The following is a 15,052-nucleotide window of genomic DNA, read 5'->3' as shown; positions in this document are numbered from 1 at the left end:
TGTGTTTTGATTCGGGTAAGGGTTGAATTAAAGTAGGTAGTACAGAGTTACGATTTAGCTCAAGATTAGGCTTGAGGTTATAGATCAGACTTGAGGATGGCCAAAGCAGTGGTGAGAGTCAGGTAGTGGTTATAGGAATAAAAGTAGTCATTGGAAGAAACAATAGTGAGTGTGAGAGCAGTGGTGTCCAATGAACTATGACACTGGATCCATGACACCTCCGTCATCAACTCTCCTCTACCTTTTGACTAGGTAATGAGCAAATAAGCATCAGAATAAAGCAATCATACAGGGATTAGAGGCGGGCAATATATCAAGATATTATAAATAACATTGGTACTGGGATGTCGTAGATATTGTCTGGGATTTTGGTTTATGATAATTGTGTTTTTTTTCTGGTCTGGAATGCTGTATTACAGTGAAAAATATCTTGTCATGTGAAGATACATGTTCTGAAAATATTCAATTGAGAAAGTGTTTATGCATAAAATAACAAACTGAAATTTTGCATGAAGGTACCTAATCATATTGATGGAAAACTTCTAAAACATAATACAACCATTAAAGAGCCTAGCTCTCTGATGCAGAGCCCTGCTAGCCTGATAAAGCCAGTGACATTAAAGAAATAACTAACTTGGTATCCTAGAATACTATCACTTTATCAATATTATGATATTGGTTAAAACCTAGCCCCATAAATTGACAGTATATAGTTCAAATAAAAGAATAAAAGAGCCAATTTCCCCCTTCCTCCATTGCTTACTTTTTTGTCTCCTCCTCTACAATATGTGTCCTACCCCCCCTCCCCCCCCCCTTCATTCCCTTACAGGTGGAATCTGCTCTATTTTTGGGACATTACGTAAGAGATTACCTGGCACAGGCAACCTGAGAAACACATGCACATACAAAAGCACAAGCTCATGCTTACACACACACACACGCACACGCACACGCACACGCACACGCACACGCACACGCACACACACACACACACACACACACAATTTAATTATTGACTGTGCAGGGAAAGAAATATGCTCAAGAGGATTTAAATTTCTCCTTGTGAGCGAAAAATAAAAACAATATAGAAGAGATGATTCATTAATTTCTTTTACTCATGTTTTCACAAGAAGAGAATGTGATTACTCAATTGTGCAGACGTGAACATTTTGTAAAACATTTAAGGAAATCTTAGATCTGACAGAAGTCACTAAGACCTGCTCATGTGTGTCATCGCATCAGTGTTTTGTAAAAAATAGACTGAAAATGAACTATTAATCCACATTTTGATAGTGACCACTTATTAAGGATTCGATCTGCTCCCCAACAAATACAAATAACACAGGAGGTGACCACTCAATGCTACTTGGACAGCAGTAAGATAAGTTTGCAGCACCTCAGCCGTTTTACTCATTCAATCAAAAAGATGCTCTTCTTCAGACCTTAATTGTTTGATACTTCACCAACTCTGGTGGGTAAGATATGATAGTCACCTCCAGCTCTGTCAAGTCAGTAATAACTTGTTTGCAGACGAGAAGCCGGTGAAGGTTCATGTTATTCACTCACGACCAGCCTTAATCTTAAGATGGACACACAGACGCTAGAGCGCCATTTACATGGAGCTCAAACATTAGAGTTGACAGTTCAGGCCACTTCGGCTACTGGGAGCCCATCCTTCAATTAGTACAATCTAACTAACACTCGCTCTGTTTTTCTTCCTCTTCTGTTTCTTTATCTCTCTCCTTTCAATCTTCCCCTTTCTTTCTATCTCAACCCAATTTCTCTACCTCCTTTCCTTCCATTCTCTCTCCCTCGCTTGCTCTATTTGGGTCATTGTGAAAGGCTTGTTCGTTGCCGCTGGTGACACTGCGTGCCCAGAGTGTGAGTGTGTGTGTGTGTGTGTGTGTGTGTGTGTGTGTGTGTGTGTGTGTGTGTGTGTGTGTGTGTGTGTGTGTGTGTGTGTGTACAGAGAGACAAGAGACAGAGTATGAGCCTGTGTGTCTCTACAGGCCTCCTCTCAGTGCCTCAGGTAATGGGGTGTGATGGATAAAGGTTGATCACCACATGCAAACACACACACAAAAAAACATACCCACAAAACTCGCACAGGCTCCATGAGACAGGAGTCAGCTGGGTTTGAGCATCTCATGGTGAGTGTTGTCATTTTTCATGTGCTATAAAACAGGAAACACACACACAACCACCTTCACACGCTTTTTGTTCAAAACTCTGAGAAAGAAACAAACCAGGAACAAATTGACATGTCTAAAAATCCACTGTGGTTAAGAAGAAAAAGAGGAAGACATTCTGTACTTAATAATAGAAGTGTCACGATTCTTCAAATACACAATTCAATTAGATTTTGGATCTTAAGATCCCAATTCAATACAGGGACTTTTCAAAGCCACAATAAGAGCCACTAGATAGCAGATGGGTACTCTGCAACAACCAAATTTGGATATACATGGTATTACCTTGGCAACAAAAAACGAGTTTACTGTAGATGCCAAAAGGTTGTTTTCTATGTTATATTAAAAACACAAGCAAAAAAAGAGACAATCAGAAAACAATCCAAGCAGAAGCCATACATCCATTACCCTGCAGCTGTGTCACACACCATGGTATGGCTTCTAGACTCGGCCTCCAAGCCCACAAACACACACTCCGAAACAAACCGTGACTGCACACAATAGCAGGAAAACATCAACACACAAAAGACACACACCCTAAGACACACAGAGTTACTAAAGCGAACTACAGATAGTGCTTCTTCTTCTTCTTGTGTGGTGATTTATTGTCAATCTTCCCAACAAGCTATAAAAACCACACAACGTTGTCCATCTCCCTGCTGTGGACTGGTCAATGTGTCTTTGTGTATGTGTGCATGTGTGCAGGAAAGCAGGGTGTAAAAGGCGTGGTTGTCATGGCAACCCCACTCAGACTTCCTTTCAAGATTTAGCTGAGCATACAGCATTCCTCTCCGTGTCTGACTGTTTTCCTCCCTGTGTGTGTGTCTGTCTACAGTGTGTACAGTAGGCTACCTCTCTCTGAACAAACCTCTTCTAAGGCTACATCTACACTAACACGTTTTTGTTTAAAAACGCATATATTTTGCTACATTTATGCCTCACGTCCACACTGGATCGTCATTTTTGAGCCCCTAAAACGGAGACATTTGGAAACGCTGTTGACCCCGTTTGAGTTTAAAAAAAACTTTGGGGTTGCGCTGTAGTCTTAACGGGCAGAAACGGAGACCTTTGGAAACGACGACGTAGACACCCTCAGTCAGTCTTATCGGTTAAGTAGGTTTAAATACCTTCCAGTAACAGCTCCACCTCGTTGTTGGCCCACGCAAATTAAAATCCCTGGTCTTAGTTTTCGCAATTGTTGTTGTTTATCCAAAGTACCGTCTGTATTTTCAACTTCATAAGTAACGTCAGACAATCTGCTTCCTGTTTACACCGGCTCGCGCATGCCCGGTGTATGCAAAAGTGATCTCCGTCCATATGATATGGACGGAGATCATTTCAACAAGTGTGGACAAAGATCGTTTTTGTTTCAAAACGCTGTTTAAAAATGAAAACCTAGTGTGGATGTAGCCTAATTGTGTGCATCTGTGTGTCTGCCTGTGTCAGTTAAGTGTTAGCCACTAAAAAGCTTGGGTCTGTAGGTGCCCCAGCAACAGCAGATGACAACCAGCTGATGAGATGACAACCAGATGGTCACTCTGTCAGATCAAGAGGTCATGGTCCTGCTGTGACCTGGATACCAGACATGTGTGAGTTCATGTTGAGTCTTGACGACCACCACCTGCATGCTGTGCAAAGGGGGTCTGGCCGAGGGACATGAGACACATTTTTGGGAACATATCTGACCTGCAGTGCAGCGTTGGGTAAAAAGGTTTTTTTGTGTGTTGTGTCAATGTGATCAATCAATCACCTGCTGAGCTGGTATAGTTTAAATAGTTGCCTCACTCTTTAAATATGTGGCCTTTGCCGTGTGATGTAGTGGCATAGCTCGTTTTCCCTTAAGCTTTAAAAGCCTAAAATAATAGCATTTTTATTATTACTATCTCTTTAATTCAGGTGATGCTGGGCAATTCCAGTATAAAACCTTGCAGGAAACCGTGCACACTGACTAGAATCAAAGCAAGTCATACACAACACTCGTGTTTCTTTTGCTGATTAGATCGAGCCATTTTCGGGCTGGTGGAATAGACAAGAAGAGCTGGCTCACAAAGGGAATATACGTGACTTTTTGTAGGTTTTATGGGCATTTTGTGGTGGACCTCCCTTGAATTAAGGAGCCCCTCTGCTAACGTCAGAAGAAGTTACTTATGTTATAAAAAATCATGTTTGACTTACACTTATAATGTTATAAGTGCAGGGAAAAAACAAGCAGTGACAACATTCAAGGTGTCCCTCTGTGGTGTATAGGTGATTATGAATTTGAATGAACAAGAAAATATGTGATTTGTTGACATGAAAATTCGCAGGATTACAAATTTAATGATTAAGTAACACAAGCCCGCTTCTTGATTTGTCACATTGTTTATTAATCAATAGTAAATTACTGAATCAATAAGTGATGGCATGCTAATAAACAATGCTAAATCACCGACACATTACTGTTTATTGTAAATGTGTAATCTGTTGTAATGTGGGTTAAACCCTTAGATAAGTGACTTTATCAGTAAATGTTTTATTGATCCATTAACTAATTAGTACTACTTCATTCTACTGTGTGTCGTTAGATTTCTATACATAAGCCGAGTTCGATTCTAGCTGAGCTGAGGTATTTTCTCTACTTTAATAAGTATAATTTGTTTAATTACAGTCTACTTTTCTCTTCTGTGTGTGTCTCTGACAGGGAGTGGGTGTGTGTGAGCGCAGCTGCAGTCGGGTACACTATATCCACTCTTATTAGATCCCTTTCGTTACGCGCGCGCGCGCGCACGCACGCACGCACGCACGCACGCACGCGCACACACACACACACACACACACACACACACACACACACACACACACACACACACACACACACACACACACACACACACACACACACACACACACACACACACACACACACACACACACACACACACACACACACGTACTGTATAACAGAAATACCAAAGACATTCTGTAAATGCAAAGCGAACAGTTTCACAGGAAAAGAAGATGTTAAGATAGCAAACACAAGTAGACAGAAGAAAAGAAATACGGCGTGCAAACAATCTTTATGAGTGTATCAACAGATAATAATCAATAATTTGAGTCATTCGTTTTGATCAGGTTTATATCGCTATGAATGGAGCGAGGAAATTGTGATAGGCATTGTATTTATTATTATTCACATATTTATTTTTACTAAATACAATACTTTTATTTAGCTCTTAATAAAACTTTAACCATTCAAACTGTGAACATGTAACACATTAAAACATTTACAATACATTTTGTTGTGTGTATGTACATTTGTGTGTGTGTGTGTGTGTGTGTGTGTGTGTGTGTGTGTGTGTGTGTGTGTGTGTGTGTGTGTGTGTGTGTGTGTGTGTGTGTGTGTGTGTACTGTATGTATGTATCCGGTTGTGAGGCTGGATACAGGAAGCCTGACTCTTTCCCTCTGACCTTCCTCCCTCTATTTATAAGCAGTCTCTCTCTCTCTCTCTCTCTCAATAACAGGCACGTCAGTTTTACCCTCTCAACTTTGTGTCCTTATTCTCTGGATTTAATCTTTCTGTCGACAGTTCAGTACATAGTACGGATCATTTTTACAGTGTACTGCTTTTTCTAGTTGGCATGCACCAACGTTTGTTAATCAAACTCCTGCCAGTTGCATTTTACAGCCAAGCTACTGAGTAGTAGTAATTGTTGTAATACCTTTCACAGTTTGTTTTCCAGCTTTGTCAGCATGCATGCAGATTTTTTTTAGGCACACTTTTTCCAGGCATATATTTCTATGGGTGATAATGTCCGTCTATTGGTCATTAACGGTCCCCAGAGGATGAATCCTTATGACTTTGCTGATCCGTTCCTGACGTTTCCTCTAGTGCCGCCACGAAGATTGCACTTTAGGTTTTAGATCAAATGTCTCAACAACCATTAGATGGACCGCCATTGAATTTGATTCAGACAGTCATGTCTCCTGAAGGCCAAATGTAACTTTGATGACACCTTAGGTTAATGTGTCCAATACGTTGGTTTATGACCAAATACCTGCCGAACAAATGGCCGCCCAAATTACGGTGGCCTACAGGGGCAAACGCACTGCAACTTAATGAAACACACGCAAATAGACAAAACACATGCAGGATTTAGCAAATGCGCTGCAAATACACACCACACAACCAAATACACAAACGCTCTGCAAATAAAGAAACAACGTAAAAAGAAAAGCACACAATCCCCAAAAACAAATACAACAACAAAATGCAGCATCCAGATTACACAACGGAAGTTCTCCAGGCCTCTAGGGTGAGCGCTAAGTGGAAAAAGCTTGAATCTCTACCCATTTTCTAAATGAACTGTCAATAACACACACACACACACACACACACACACACACACACACACACACACACACACACACACAACCAAACAAAGAAAGTTAAAGAAATGGACCAATAGACCCCGTTGCTCTGGACGGAGACCTGTGAAGGGTATTACAAGCACTTTTCCGGTGATGGCTGAGGCCAATCCAATAACCCACACACGCACGCAAGCACGCACGCACGCACGCACGCACACACGCACGCACGCACGCACGCCAAGGCAGCACACATACATACAAAGTCAACAGAAAGACACAAATAGATGCAAATGGATGTTAATAGAAGCAAATTTGAGGCAAAGACCCAATTATTTGTGTTTATGTGTTCAAAGAGTTGTGAGCATGTTGGCACGGTGATGCTATCTCAGTGTCGTGCATAAAACAATTATTTTTGTAGTGTAAACACACTACAGACTCAAAAACATGCTCAGAATTAGTATATACTATGGAATCGGTAAACAGACCACGTCTCTGCCTTTCTCTCAGTGATGTTCAATTCCATCCCGCTTCCCCGGCATGACAAGACAAAAAACCGTGCACCAGTCTATCTCTGAATATTTATAAGTCTCTTTAGGACTTCAGGACAGACCATATGTGCACATTTGATGCTGTCCTTCAGTGGACAAGGTGAAGGTCTGGATGTGTGAGTTTGTTTGCCTGCCCTTTGCTTCCCTTCTCCATTGGCCTACATCACTTCTCCTCTGGGGGTGGAGGAGGAGGAGAGAGTGAGGACTGAGAGGAGGGAAAGTCAGATTAGAGAGGAAGGAGGAGAAATGAGTGTGAAATAGAGAGAGAGAGAGAGAGAGAGAGAGAGAGGATCTGTAGGCGGTCTTAGCTTTGCCCAAAGGCCTTGGCTTCTCTCCTCATCCTCCTCAACATCCTTTCTCTCCTTCACACTTTCACTCACTCCTGCTCTCTCTCCTTACCCTTCTCAACCTTTTCTACCTCTCTACTCACATCCTTATTCCTCCATCATCCATTTTTTTTTTTTTAACTTCCTTTTTTTCCCCACTAACTAATTTGAATGTCCGGTTCAAATTCACATCCAAGTTTGAAATTATTCAATTGAAATAAAGCAGCCGGTCTATAAGACTTCAACAATCACTAAAAACCACCATGATGAAATGTGCCTTGGTAATGGATAATTGGGTGTTTGCATTAAATATGCTTCTTGCAACATTCATAATCCAGCAAATCATGTTGACACTGGCCATAGATGGGTAACGGAAAAGAGAGATCAACTCGTAGACGCAAAGTCAGACATTTAAAATCAATATGAACTCATCTCTTCCGCTTCCCCAATTTAACGGAAACGTGAAACGACAGACTGGAAAGGCAACCATGTCTTTGTTTGTGGCTTTAAACTGTGGTAGGGTTACTGTGGTAGGATTGGAAATTTTGGCAAGAAGCAAAAGAAATCCGTTGTCAGTGAACATTTTACTGACACATTCAGTACCAACATTACCTCATGGTGTTAACAGAACACAGTACAGAATAGGACAGCAGAAAAAAGGACTGTCATGCTACACAAAACTAGTTTAGTTTTTACTATTTGCTGCTTCACTACCAGGCTCTCTCTCTTTTTGTCCAGCAGAGTCAGCAGAGTATCATTTCCAAAACTCCCACTCAGAAAACCCACTCTGTTTCTATAAGTAGAGGAAAGAGAGGACGAGAGAGAGAGAACTGCCTATTGTCTGTGAACTGACTAACAGTGGTGGAGTGTCAACTCAACATACTGACACACACGCACGCACGCACGCACGCACGCACGCACGCACGCACGCACGCACGCACATTATCAAAACCTTACTTTAAAGGACCAAAATGTTTGGCCCGGATGTGAACCACTATAAGCACGACGTCAGCCTCGCACTGCTTGCAAAAAAAACACACACAGAGTGATTTGCAAAACACTAAACACAATTGTATACATAAGACACAAAAGTATCATCATGTCATCTGCCATATTACCTCACCTGTGAGCCAATGTGCAACGCAAACACATGATTGCTTAAGACACACCAATCAGGTTTAAACACTATAAAAATGCAGCAGGTATGTCTAGTATTTTTTGTACTGTATTTTCAGGTCTTTTTTTTTTTTTTCTGTAATTGTAACCTGTACTGGATGCAGTATTTTACGTTTATCTCTTTGCTGAGCTACCAGTGCACACTACTGTAGTAGCATGAAAACTGGGACATGTTTTGTTGACATTCTCCCTGTTGACTGATTTGGGTACATATATGAAGAAAATATATGATATGTTCCACAGTCTGCAGCATTGGTCTTGTGTAGTGTTTGGTGAACCTGTTGTATGTTTGCATTTTCTCTGTGTACTTAATTTACAGTACTCTAATCACTGAGAAGTAGAATCGCAAAAAGTGAGAAAAAGAAAAATACACAATCATTTGTGTTTTTGACTTCATGGAGACGGGCTCAGATAGAACAGGTATGGACAAAATAGGAAACCATTGGGAGTAGTCAAGTAAAAAGTACAATATTTCCATCTGATTGTAGTGGAGTATAACGTAGCACAAAATGTAAATACAAAAAAGTTAAATACAAGTACCTCAAAATTGTACTTAGGTTAGTGACTTTCCACCACTGGTCAGCTACCATAGTGTTATTTATGATTACTTAAACAAAATTCACATCACTAATCTTTCCTTGACATTAAAAGGAACATTGCATCTCTATACAAGTTGTCCATCATGTTGCACACGCACAAACAAAAAAGATGTGTGCAGTAGTATGCCACAACAATTATAAAACTGCATGTATATATTCTACTCCACAATCAGCTAATACATGTCATGAACTTCAGTTAGAACATGGGAGTGATACTACCCTCTCCTCACCCTCTCTCTCTCTCTCGCTCTCTCACACACAGTCACATCTTCCTCTGACACCTACATAATTACAGTCTGTCAGCGTGTGTGTGTGTGAGAGAGAGAGAAGAGAGAAGAGAGAGGGGGGGGGGCAATCAGATCGACGCTGTGCATCCCTTTCTGACCTACTGCTTAGAATAGACACACACAGAACAAAAGAGAGAAGAAAAGCATATTAAAAATAAGAAACAGAGGCGGAGAAAGAGAGGAAAAGATAAAAGGAGAAGAGATACGGGTTGGGAAAAAAAGTATAAAAAGAGAATGGAAAATCAAAGCAGAGGAGAAAACGAGAAGTACAATTGAAGGGAAGAAAGACAGAGCAAATAATTGCTAGTAATAAGTTTCAAAATAATCTAAATCTTTGCAGCATAAACAGAGAAAGTGAGAGAAACCAGGTAAGAGCACCGTCACTCCAACCTCAGGCCACAGCTGCCTAATAAAATTAATTATTTAGTAATGACCCTCATCAAACCTGAGCAATTAGTGCGCACACAAACACACACACACACACAGAAAGTGAGAGCGAGCTAAAGATGCTGTCTCACTAATTATAGCGTGTCTCTGCAGCTGAGGTCTGCTGGGTCGTGTGTGTGTGTGTGTGTGTGTGTGTGTGTGTGTGTGTGTGGACTCATCTTTGAGCTGAGAGATGATCAGTGCTCAGTAATCCTACCTGCATAGACACACACACACACACACACACACACACACACACACACACACACACACACACACACACACACACACACACACACACACACACACACACACACACACACACACACACACACACACACACACTTCTCAAAGCCCAGGGTTTATCCATCCAGAACGTACATGTTTACAATCATGGGATTGTATACAGCATGTGTGTGTATGTTAATACAGGTCTATAAATAGAGAAAGGTGCAGATGGGTTAGAGAAACAGAGAAGTTAGAATAACCCAGAGTTTGGTATATGTCTACATTTACCAAAGAAGAGATTAGGACTAAACTAAAAAGAAAGCAAACCACACAGAATCAAGCCCAAATCTCTCCTTTATGGATGTGGAGCTGATGGAGCAGCTGGCCGTGAGCCCCAGCAAATTAGTCAGCTCAGCCATTTGGCATCCGAGCCACAGATCTCTCTCATCCATCAAAAAACCTCGGAAATACATTTAAAAGATGATTACACACGACAATAAAGCGATGAGAATAAATCTAAAAATAAAATGCCCTTTTGTCAGTCCCTTAGCTGACGAATCCATCTGGCAGAAAAGCTCAAAATAAGAAGTCAAATTAAAGGATCAGAGGTCAGAAACGTGAGGCTGATCGTGGTGGGAAATTAAAATTGTGGAGCAACGTGAAATATGTCTTTCATACCTAGAATCTAAAATAAAAATACATTAATTTTTCAAAACTACAAAACGAATCAAGTGTTTCAGGTAAAAAAAAAAAAAAAAGAAGCTATTCCAGGTTTTGTGACGCTGCAAGAAAACGAAAAGCTTCTTTTTGTCTTAGGTGAATATTAAAATATTGGAAAACATTAACTACGTTTGTCTCTTTAAAGCAAAAACCTTCATAGAAATATTCAAGTTGAGTACTGTTTTCCTGGTCAACGATTTGGGTACTGTACATGGATTTCGGTATCGGGAATCCAACGATACCTTCTTTTTTTTTTTAGCTTCCTGCAGTAAATGTACAGCAGTATTCCCAGCTTCATGTAGTACAAGGACTTTTTTTTGGGAAGGTTTTCTTTTTTTTTCTTTCAAAATGTTGTTTACCACAGAATACCACAAATTTGAAAGTGCATTTGAGAAGCGCACACGAGGAGGCTAACCTAGCTTACCATAACCAGGTAAAGGAGGATGCAAAGCCCCCCTCCCAGAAACAGAAGCTAACCCCAGTACAGGGCACGGATGTCTGGGTACAGGGCCAGGCAGCAGGACGGAGACAACCGTAGGACAGAGAACACTACAGGCTGCTTTCATCTGGGACCCGGCAGCTGCTGGTTAGTACACAGTACATACGCAGGAAAATCATAAAACGGGTGGAAGCGTGTGTTAACATGTGTATTGATACTGGGATGTCTAGCTACACAACTGTGTGAGTCGACTGACTTAAAAAGGTTTGCCACTTTACCCGAACCAATGTCTTCTTTAGTCTGTTGTTTACGCCGTTTCCTGGAACTCTCCCTTACACGTTTAACACTCACTTTGGCGTCTTGTGTAGACTGTTTACATATTTGTGCTCATCACCATGTGTACAGTCCATATTATGTACTGGTGTTAGTGTTGAATCCATATGTCTAAAATTGTATGATTTTTTTTGTTGAGTTATTACTACACAATGCTTTTTCTGACCTTTTTGAATTTTGGCCCTGACAAATAACCCATATTACAAAAAGACTAAAACGAAATAAAACTAAGCGTTTTCAACAAATAAAAAGTAAACCAAACTAGAAAACTTGCTTTCAGAACTAATACTAAACTGAATTTGAAAACAAAAAGTCAAGACGAAATAAAAATAAAAACTAATGAAAAATGAAAAACTATGAGAACTTACATCGGGGAGTGACAATGACAGTTATGGAAACATGGGGGGAGGGGCGAGCTTGCTCTGTTTTGTTTTGAATGTACTAAGAATGCCAACAGAAGTGACCCTGCAGGAACTCATAGCGCACATTCGAATTAATATTGTTGATTTAGCTTTTATTGTGTTGTTTTTAACATGTTCGAAATAGAGCCTTCAGTCACTTGTTCATTCATGCCATGCCATTAAACCGAGCTGAAACTGATATCAGAGCGAGACGGAGAGAAAGAGAGTCAGAGCTGCAGTGATGGAGTCAGTGTCACCTCAGCGGTCGACTCCACAGGTTCATTATCGGCTCGAACGAGACAGATGGGCCTGGCGGAAGTGAGAGAGGAGGTGCTACTTTCAAAGTACAAATGCAAACCAAGAAACAATGGCTGCTGAGTGATTACTCTAGAGCAGAGGTTCCCAAACTTTTTTACGTCAAGACAAAACTATACCAAGGACCCCTATCTCAGAGATTTCCCTGCCGTTATAAGGTTTGGGTGCAGCACACGAGCCGAATGAATGTAACTAAAAGACTTACCTCAGATCTAATGATTGTAGTCAGACTTCTTACACTTTATGTTTTGTCTTTAAGCTTTTGGAGTGTTATGCATTTTTTATGATCTGCTCTAGCTTTTCCAATGTTTAAGATACAGATATGGTGATAATAATGCTCCAAAAAGATACAAAAAAGAGACTCAAAACTACCCAAAGGGACACAAACCATCTACAAAGAGACGCTAAATGACCACAGAGACCCAACATCAACCCCAAAGAAAACAAAAATGATCAAAAGAGATGCAAAAACCCACAAGAGACATCAAACGTATGGGGAAACTGCATGTTTTGTTTTTTTTAACATTTCTTGAGAAGACCGAGGACTAGGTGGAGGGATTATGTCTCCACCCTGGCCTGGGAACGCCTTGGGATCCCCCAGTCGGAGCTGGTTAACTTGGCTTGGGAAAAGGAAGTTTGGGGTCCCCTGATGGAGCTGCTGTTCCCAACTCAACTCCCTACAGACTGAGCTACTTCCATCCCGCAAAAAAAAAAAAAAACTGATTAAAAGAGATCATCAGCCTCACTTTGCCAGACCTTCCTGCACCTCAGTGCTGCAGGGGAGGGTCTGGCCAGTCCACACAGCATTCCGGGGTGGGAGAAAAACGTGCTCTGGTTTGTTGGCATTTCTTCAAACCAATTACAACCGTCTTGGGCGCCGCTAAGCACGGGGAAAAGCCGCTGTGCTTCTACAAAATATCCTCGGGAAGGAACTTGTTTTGGTGGAACATGAGTTAGTTCAAAGGTTTTTTTAGTCGTGAAACAGAAAACTCAGACTGGACAGATAATCTGAGGAGCAGGTCACCATAGTCCTCATAAATCCACCCAAGTTTAAAATGACAACACAAAGGAAGCCCAAGGCAACCGATATCTGGGCTGAAAGAGTAGAATCGCCTGAATTTCCATTGGTAATGGCGCAATCCCGGAAGTGGAATGTCAAGAAAACAGACTATAACGGCAGCAACCAGCTGTGCAGCACCCAAACCAGAAGGAGAGACTACCAGTAAGCCAATCATCACACGACCCAGTCTTTCCATTTGACTGTTTTAACTGGAAAGCTTGGGGTCCAGGATCATGATAAAAGTTGCATTTGCATTTTTGGCTTCAGAAGGGACCTCCAGCTCGGAGACTATCTCACTTACAGACGGTGATCCTGTCCTTTCACAGTCAGCTAATTAGACATTCAATCAATCACTCAGCCAGCTGTCCATTCAAACACACTTTCTGACACAGTTACATGTGTCCAGCTTCATCCTGTCTAGCTTTGGTTGTTTTAGGGCTGCTCGATCATGGGAAAAACAATCATTATCACGATTATTTTGGGGCTGTGCTTGGTCATGGAAGGCTTGTACCATGTGGATGTGCTGACAGTTTCTTTGTCTTTACTTAGAATTCCTCATGGGGGCGACAGAAACTGCACACTATAGCTTTAAGGACACAAGACAACAAAACAGCTAAATAATTATTTTTCTCAATTATTCTGTTTCTGTGATCATTAGGAGCCAAAATCGTAATCACAATCAAATGTGGATGCAATGCAGCCCTAGGTTGTGTTAATGAATGTCAACACGCTGTTTTGGTGCAACTAGAGAAAGAAAATCAAATCAGTATAACCTTTCAAAAGAACTTGACTGCTCAAAGCAAGACCTTGCTGTTTAATACAGTAGCAAGTCATTATGTTAATCATAAACCTAAAAAACAAGCAGGTACAGGAGCTCAGTGCTGTCACGGCCTTTTAAGTGCTGCGTTATTAAAATAATCCATTTTGTCACTTTAAAAAAAATGTTTACTGTCAGACAGCTCAGAGAAACACACTGGAAGCTCGATCCCAGTGAGAAGTTAGGCTCAATAAAGCTAGACGTTCACCAATAGCGCTTTTTTAAAATCATTTGTGAAACACACAAGGCCATAACCGGCGCATGTCTCGGGTAAAGTCTTGCCGAAACCTTTTTTTCACAATTAGACAAGAAGAGTCTGATAGAGAAGTAAGCTATTGACTCAGTCAAGGTTTCTCTCAAACAAGGATCCTCTTCTTTTCTATAACACCAGAAAGATCCACTTCTCTTTTCTCTTCTTTTTCGCCTTTCACCCTCTTGGTTGTTTTTTTTTAGCTTCATTTTGAAGCAGAAAGCCTCTTACAGCCAGCCAGACGACTAATAAGGAGCGGCTCCTGACAGCGAATCCCACATAATGCCTCAGCACAGTGCATTATGGGCAAAATAATCCCCAACACACACACACACACACACTCACACTCTTAAACACTCCTGAAAAGGCAAGGCAAGGCAAGGCAAGGAGAGAGAGAGAGAGAGAGAGAGAGAGAGAGAGAGAGAGAGCAGCAATCTTACTACTATTCCTAAAACAGCCATCATCATTCTTCCTAGCAGAAAATGATTGATGTGCGTAAGCACACACAAACACACCGCCAGCCAACTGGAACGGCGTTATTCAGAGAAAGTGGGGAGGAATGTACTAACGCCTCTGTCTGTCTATAATAT

The 15,052-nt window shown here is 41.1% G+C and overlaps 1 protein-coding gene and 1 long non-coding RNA gene across 10 annotated transcripts in view; both read right to left on the bottom strand.

The window, feature by feature from the left end:
• The window catches only part of LOC116673379 (uncharacterized), an 18,540-nt gene extending 5,128 nt beyond the window's left edge, over positions 1-13,412 (bottom strand). Inside the window, exons 1-2 of the long non-coding RNA XR_004327824.1 lie at positions 13,401-13,412; positions 7,873-7,885 (exon numbers count right to left, since the gene is read on the bottom strand). This is a non-coding gene — a long non-coding RNA (uncharacterized LOC116673379). The remainder of the gene's footprint in view (positions 1-7,872; positions 7,886-13,400) is intronic.
• Positions 1-15,052, bottom strand: part of dgki (diacylglycerol kinase, iota) — an 86,282-nt gene that overhangs the window by 61,287 nt on the left and 9,943 nt on the right. The gene's annotated exons all lie outside the window — the stretch shown is intronic.

The sequence above is a fragment of the Etheostoma spectabile genome, chromosome 23, assembly GCF_008692095.1.
Source record: "Etheostoma spectabile isolate EspeVRDwgs_2016 chromosome 23, UIUC_Espe_1.0, whole genome shotgun sequence".
Taxonomy (NCBI): Eukaryota; Metazoa; Chordata; class Actinopteri; order Perciformes; family Percidae; genus Etheostoma; species Etheostoma spectabile.
Note: the sequence above shows the minus strand (reverse complement) of the source record. Positions and strands in the feature narration are given on the sequence as shown.